Source organism: Grampus griseus (genome assembly GCF_964374135.1).
Source record: "Grampus griseus genome assembly, chromosome: 3".
In the NCBI taxonomy this organism is placed as follows: Eukaryota; Metazoa; Chordata; class Mammalia; order Artiodactyla; family Delphinidae; genus Grampus; species Grampus griseus.
The window spans coordinates 119,754,103-119,761,930 of record NC_139019.1 but is presented as its reverse complement, the minus strand read 5'-3'; the positions used below and the strand labels follow the sequence as shown (position 1 = coordinate 119,761,930).

Sequence of the window (7,828 nt, the reverse complement as noted above, 5' to 3'; positions counted from 1 at the left end):
CGAATTCTTCCAGGCTCTTCTAACTCAAACTTTTCATTGATTGCCCTCCCTCTAAAGGGGTGAGTTAATGAGCGTAGTTCCTTCAGTGGCATGGGAAGCACTGCTTGCACCTGGCTGGCACACTTGTAGGGCACCCCTTATCACGGTCCAGATCCATGATGGCATCGAGACCCATGTGGGTGCCACAGAAGAACTGATCACTAGCGTACACTTAAATAGCCTTCAAATAGTTGTTCCACACTTACTTATCAGAGAGGTGGAAAACTGCTCAGAGACTGGGCAGGGAAAAAGACCTTGGTGGCAGCACTCAACCTCTCCACTGACATTCTGAGCTATTTAACTCCAGCCCCCAAACTTGCCCTCTCCCTACTGAAAAAGTGAGGCCCTGCAGAGAAATGGGACCAACTTTTTAGAAGGCCATTTGGTGATTATATCATGTGACTGCCCATGTCCCTTTAGAGTCCTACCCGCTCCATCCTCAACTGGCTCATTAGAATATTCATCCAAATATATACAGTGGGCTCCTGACTCTCAGAGAGGAATCCGGGAAAGTATGACTGTCTTCCTATTGTTACACTGCAGTGCCATTTGGGTGACCCCATTAGCTGGTACCACACTGACATTCAGTCTGTAAGGATCAACGCTAATCTCTCCTAGAATCTTATGAAGAGGGCTTCCAAAGAAATAAAGAACACCATATTAACATTTCTATTGTGAATCAAAGTAGGCTCCTTTCCAAACTCCAGCAAATTCCTTCTGAAAAGGGAATCATATAGCTGACTTGCTGAGTGATTAACCTCTTTCAGGTTGAATACTTTGCTTGGTGCTAGTGTCAGAAAGATGAGGACATCAGCATCCCTGACTCACATTCTAGATTCATCACTGACTGGACATTGTGGTTTGACTGAATTCCTGATGTTAAAAATGACAGTAGTGGTACTTACCTGGCTGTCCAGTGGTTAAGACTTCGCCTTCCAATGCAGGGGGTGAGGGTTCGATCCCTGGTCAGGGAGCTAAGATCCCACATGCCTTGGGGCCAAGGAACAAAAACATAAAACAGAAGCAATAATGTAACAAATTCAATAAAGACTTTAAAAATGGTCCACATCAAAAAATCTTAAAAAAAAAAAATGACAGTAGTATAACCATTCTTTTCCAGGGTTACTTTAGGAAGTGCAGGAGTGTGATGGGTCAAGTGTCAACTCTGCTCATGCAGCATGGTTTAGGGGTTCAAGCGATCAGGAAGGGCATAGGAGGCATGTTCCTTGTGATGCTTTCACGTTATAGCTCACAGAGGGTCTGGAGAGCTGGTGTGGCATCTAGAGCTTAAAGTACGTCTGTTTTTTAGCAACTCGATCAGTAATCACCTCACTGCTCTCTTTACTGTTTGTAGTATGGTTCCCCTCACCACATTCACACCTGTCTGTGCAAAAGGCTTCACGATGCAGAGTGTGGATTAAAATGTGTGCAAACTTCATTCCAGTCCTCAGAGCTTGTCCATTTGTCTTTGATCTCGAAGCCAGTCAAGGAGAAAACCCATGTCTGTTTCTAATTCTACCTGGATGTAAGCTGTAGACAGACATACCATTATAGAACAAAGCTCAAGAAAAAAAGGAAGATAAATTTTCTTTCAAGTACTTAGTCTCAAAATTTTCCAGTTTAAGGATGTTTTAGATCAAGAGTGGTGTAAATGAAGGAGGCAAAGGCAGGGTAAAGTAATGAAAAAGCCTGAAGACTTTATTATTTATACAATTGGAGAAAATACAAACACAATTTGACTCTTCGGTGCAGCATTGTTCCATATTTACCCTGAAACAATGTTAATGGGGAGACAGAGTTGTTTCTCAGGGCTCTGTAGAAGTTTGCAGTGGGTCTGATGTGGGGAGAGGTGGTGGAAGAAAAACGGAAGGAGAGTGTTTAGGAGATGTAGCCGGCAAGGACAGGTAACAGCCAGCCTTATGGACTTCAGCCTGGAGTTCAGTTTCGTCCTGAAGGTAGTGGGAAAATATTGAAGGGTTTTCATTAGAAGAGTGACATTTTTTAAAATACAGTTTTTTTCATATATACATACAATGATTATCTTGCTTTTCAATATAACATTATCTCACAAGTGTTTTTCAAGTTTACATTTACAAGTGTAATTTTTTTTTTTTTTTTTTTTTTTTGCGGTACGCGGGCCTCTCACTGTTGTGGCCTCTCCCGTTGCGGAGCACAGGCTCCGGACGTGCAGGCTCAGCGGCCATGGCTCACGGGCCCAGCCGCTCTGCGGCATGTGGGATCTTCCCGGACCGGGGCACGAACCTGTGTTCCCTGCATCGGCAGGCGGACTCTCAACCACTGCGCCACCAGGGAAGCCCTACAAGTGTAATTTTAATGCTAGTCCACTAAGAAAACTTTCCTTAATTCGTCAACAGCTGGAAATTCATATTATTTTATCATGTATTTTTAATTATCCATTTACCTCTCTGAATATCCATCCAGACTATGAAGTCAAGGACTGAATTTTCTTTCCACTTAACCTTTGTCATCTGGTGTAGAGCTTGATATAAATAGAAACTAAACCAGGAGTCTTCCCGCCAATATCTTCCAGAGATTTGGAGGACTCTCTTCCAAATATTTCAACCTTGGGAGGCAGCCTTTCCTCTTTACTTTAGTGAGCTCCTGTGATATCCTCAGCCCCATATATGTTCAAGCAACCAGTTAACCAGTTCAAATCAACTCCAAGAATCGTTCTGACTTGCAGTATGCATTGGCCCAAGTACTTGATATACAGAAATGAGAAGTCACTGTCTCTCCTGCTGCCACACCACACCACACAAACTGGGTGCAGATGTAAATCTTGTATATGTGATTAAATTACAGGCTAACCATCTGGTCACTCAATTCAGGCTTACCTCTCTGAATAAGTCAATCCAGCTTCACGAGGGAAAGACCCACCTTCCGTTTTCCTGTGCCACCTGGGGCTGAAGCAGGGAGTTTAATTGTGTGAAGCTGAGATCAAGTTCCGTCGTCCTAAAAAACAGGAAGTTGCCGTGGCTTCTTCTAGCCTCGCCTTCCTTTTTCTCTGTTTAATTCACAGCCCTTCCTCAATCTGGGCCACCCCCAATATGAAATGGGATAACCCTGTCTGTAAGGATCAACCCTAATCTCTCCCAGAATTCCACAAGGAGGCCTTCCAAAGAAATAAAGATCTCCACATTTCTGTTTCAGTTCTGAATTAAAGCAGACTCAATCCCAGGTATATTCTTTCTGAAAAGGGAAAAGCTACACAAGGAGGATTACAATTTACAGGGAGATGACTATTCAAAAAAAAAAAAAAAAACTTTTGGAGGGACAAATGACGCCCATAAATTAATTTTTGCCCTGGCTAAGGAAAGGTGAAGTTAATAGGGGAGAGAGAATCTCAGAAAGGAAAATGAAAGCCAACATGCTTCTGGCTTCTTGAGGATGCCCCCTGAGTTGACTAATTACCTACGAGGAGATTATGAAGTGATTTGTGAACTTCTCTTGCTTTATGGGGGGAAAAATGGAAGAACTACCATGTAACTCTATTGGGTGGGCTAGAAATTGACTTGAGAAAAAATCACCGAGATACTGGGAATGAAAAAGAAACAGAGGGCAAAAACCTACTCAGCAGTAATAAGCAGGGGGACAACTACCTTAGACAGTGGTCTCTCAGCTGGCTAATGGAATCATGATGTGGGTCCAGGACAAGTCTGGGGATTTCTTTCCTCTTCTGCCTTTTCCTTGCTTTCTCCCTTCCTCCCTCTCTCCCTCTTTCTCTCATCCAATGGGTAAACATCTTGTTCTGTGATGGGTACTTCCCAGGCACTAGGAACATAGAATAAGACAGCCCAGTAACAAATGACATAGAATAGGAGGGAGAGGGCTTCCCTGGTGGTGCAGTGGTTGAGAGTCCACCTGCCGATGCAGCGGACACGGGTTCGTGCCCCGGTCTGGGAAGATTCCACATGCCGCGGAGCGGCTGGGCCCGTGAGCCATGGCCTCTGAGCCTGCGCGTCCGGAGCCTGTGCTCCGCAACGGGAGAGGCCACAACAGTGAGAGGCCCGCGTACCGCAAAAAAAAAAAAAAAAAAAAAAAAGGGAGAAAACATTTTCACCAAATTTCTTTCAGGAAAGAAACGGTATTAGTTTGTAAAAGCCATTCTTGATGAATGGGTGGAATAGAAAGTGATACCCTGACAAGCCTAGATACGGCTGAGGACTACATATGAATGAGGCAAAGGGAAAAGTGCTTTTGATGCACCAGAGAGGAGGAGGGGAGGTGGAAGGGAGCGACTAATATGGTGAAAAGTCAGGCTTCACAATGTGAACCTTCCCCAGAGTCCCAAAGTATTCAATGTAGATTTCTCGTGAAAAATCAGTAAAGGGGCTGAGTTCTACGTATGGGATGTCACAGAGCACAACAGAAACAGTATGCAAGGGGCCAGCAGAGACCAGAGCGGAACCAGAGAGAAAGGTGAGAGTGACACCATAAGGACTCATAGGAGAAGTTCTGTCCCATCACAGGCCACGTAACTGGAGTCCAGGCTGATTTTGACCAGATTTGCAAGATTCAGAGGGCTTATGGGCTACATCAGGGTTTCACATTCAGTTAGTCACGGAAGTACATTTGAAAGTCCATACACCCATCATCTGAGAATACAGGAAAAATATGTACTGCAAAGCGCAACTCACTGGATGGTGAATCAATAACATCATACACTTTATATCATATATAATTGTATGGCCCCAAGTGTCCATGTATGCATAGATAGGCTTCAAAGAAATCCATGAACTCCCTGAAATTACATGCAAAATGTAATTATACATACATGAAATAGATATATGAAATATAAATACATATGAAAATAGCTCACAGTAAAAATAACTACCATCTATTGAGTGTTTAATATGTATTTACTAAAAGTTTCATACACAATTATTTCATGTTTACAACCCTGTAACAATAAAAAACAAACCTGAAAATCGAAGACCGTGAGTCACCCTCTCCAGGTCACACCACTAATGCATGGCAAACAAGGACTTGGACTCGTGGCAGTTATTAGCCTACAGCCTGAACTGCCTCCACCGATGTGCCCTCTGAACTTTGCTGAATCCCAGGTCAGACTTTGTGATCATTTCACATGTTGTTTTTGCGCAGAGAAAAAGATTAGAGCATTGGACTTAGGTGCCTTGTGGGGCTCAGATTCTACTTATATTTTCTTTTTTTTTTTTTTGTCCTTGAAATATCAGATTTGCCTTTTTATTCCATCAAAATATTTTTTTACATCTTTATTGCAGTATAATTGCTTTACAATGGTGTGTTAGTTTCTGCTACATAACAAAGTGAATCAGTTATACATATGTTCCCATATCTCTTCGCTCTTGCGTCTCCCTCCCTCTCTATCCCACCCCTCTAGGTGGTCACAAAGCACCGAGCTGATCTCCTTGTGCTATGCGGCTGCTTCCCACTAGCTACCTGCCTTACATTTGATAGTGTATATATGTCCATGCCTCTCTCTCGCTTTGTCACAGCTTACCCTTCCCCCTCCCCATATCCTCAAGTTCATTCTCTAGTAGGTCTGTGTCTTTATTCCTGTCTTACCCCTAGGTTCTTCATGACATTTTTTCCCTTAAATTCCATATATATGTGTTAGCATACGGTATTTGTCTTTCTCTTTCTGACTTACTTCACTCAGTATGACAGACTCTAGGTCTATCCACCTCATTACAAATAGCTCAATTTCGTTTCCTTTTATGGCTGAGTAATATTCCATTGTATACATGTGCCACATTTTCTTTATCCATTCATCCGATGTTGGACACTTAGGTTGTTTCCATCTCTGGGCTATTGTAAATAGAGCTGCAATGAACATTTTGGTACATGACTCTTTTTGAATTATGGTTTTCTCAGGGTATATGCCCAGTAGTGGGATTGCTGGGTCATACGGTAGTTCTATTTGTAGTTTTTTAAGGAACCTCCATACTGTTCTCCACAGTGGCTGTATCAATTTACATTCCCACCAACAGTGCAAGAGGATTCCCTTTTCTCCACACCCTCTCCAGCATTTACTGTTTCTAGATTTTTTGATGATGGCCATTCTGACTGGTGTGAGATGATATCTCATTGTAGTTTTGATTTGCATTTCTCTAATGATTAATGATGTTGAGCATTCTTTCATGTGTTTGTTGGCAGTCTGTATATCTTCTTTGGAGAAATGTCTGTTTAGATCTTCTGCCCATTTTTGGATTGGGTTGTTTGTTTTTTGTTATTGAGCTGCATCAGCTGCTTATAAATTTTGGAGATTTATCCTTTGTCAGTTGCTTCAATTGCAAATATTTTCTCCCATTCTGAGGGTTGTCTTTTGGTCTTGTTTATGGTTTCCTTTGCTATGCAAAAGCTTTGAAGTTTCATTAGGTCCCATGTGTTTATTTTTGTTTTTATTTCCATTTCTCTAGGAGGGGGGTCAAAAAGGATCTTGCTGTGATTTATGTCATAGAATGTTCTGCCTATGTTTTCCTCTAAGAGTTTGATAGTTTCTGGCCTTACATTTAGGTCTTTAATCCATTTTGGGCTTATTTTTGTGTATGGTGTTAGAGGGTGATCTAATCTCATACTTTTACATGTACCTGTCCAGTTTTCCCAGCACTACTTATTGAAGAGGCTGTCCTTTCTCCACTGTACATTCCTGCCTCCTTTATCAAAGATAAGGTGACCATATGTTCATGGGTTTATCTCTGGGCTTTCTATCCTGTTCCATTGATCTATATTTCTGTTTTTGTGCCAGTACCATACTGTCTTGATTACTGTAACTTTGTAGTATAGTCTGAAGTCAGGGAGTCTGATTCCTCCAGCTCCGTTTTTCGTTCTCAAGATTGCTTTGGGTATTCGGGGTCTTTTGTGTTTCCATACAAATTGTGAAAATTTTTGTTCTAGTTCTGTGAAAAATGCCAGTGGTAGTTTGATAGGGTTTGCATTGAATCTGTAGATTGCTTTGGGTAGTAGAGTCATTTTCACAATGTTGATTCTTCCAATCCAAGAACATGGTATATCTCTCTATCTATTTGTATCATCTTTAATTTCTTTCATCAGTGTCTTATAATTTTCTGCATACAGGTATTTTGTCTCCTTAGGTAGGTTTATTCTGAGATAGTTTATTCTTTTTGTTGCAATGGTAATTGGGAGTGTTTTCTTGATTTCACTTTCAGATTTTTCATCATTAGTGTATAGGAATGCCAGAGATTTCTGTGCATTAATCTTGTATCCTGCTACTTTACCAAATTCATTGATTAGCTCTAGTAGTTTTGTGGTAGCATCTTTAGGATTCTCTATGTATAGTATCATGTCATCTGCAAACAGTGACAGCTTTACTTCTTCTTTTCCAATTTGGATTCCTTTTATTTCCTTTTCTTCTCTGATTGCTGTGGCTAAAACTTCCAAAACTATGTTGAATAAGAGTGGTGAGAGTGGGCAACCTTGTCTTTTTCCTGATCTTAGTGGAAATGCTTTCAGTTTTTCACCATTGAGGACGATGTTGGCTGTGGGTTTGTTATATATGGCCTTTATTATGGTGAGGAAAATTCCCTCTATGCCTACTTTCTGCAGGGTTTTTTATCATAAATGGGTGTTGAATTTTGTTGAAAGCTTTCTCTGCATCTATTGAGATGATCATATGGTTTTTCTCCTTCAGTTTGTTAATAGGGTGTATCTCGTTGATTGATTTGCGTATATTGAAGAATCCTTGCATTCCTGGAATAAACCCCACTTGATCATGGTGTATGATCCATTTAATGTGCTGTTGGATTCTGTTTGCTAGTATTTTGTT

The 7,828-nt window shown here is 41.3% G+C and overlaps 1 long non-coding RNA gene across 1 annotated transcript; it reads right to left on the bottom strand.

Annotated features, from left to right (window-relative positions):
- Nucleotides 1–1,778: 1,778 nt before the first annotated feature.
- Nucleotides 1,779–5,086, bottom strand: LOC309820754. Its single transcript, XR_014296543.1, has 3 exons — nt 4,982–5,086; nt 2,895–3,012; nt 1,779–1,988 (listed from the first exon to the last, which is right to left on the bottom strand). It is a non-coding gene; the product is annotated as an uncharacterized lncRNA (long non-coding RNA).
- Between the last annotated feature and the right edge of the window lie 2,742 nt (nt 5,087–7,828).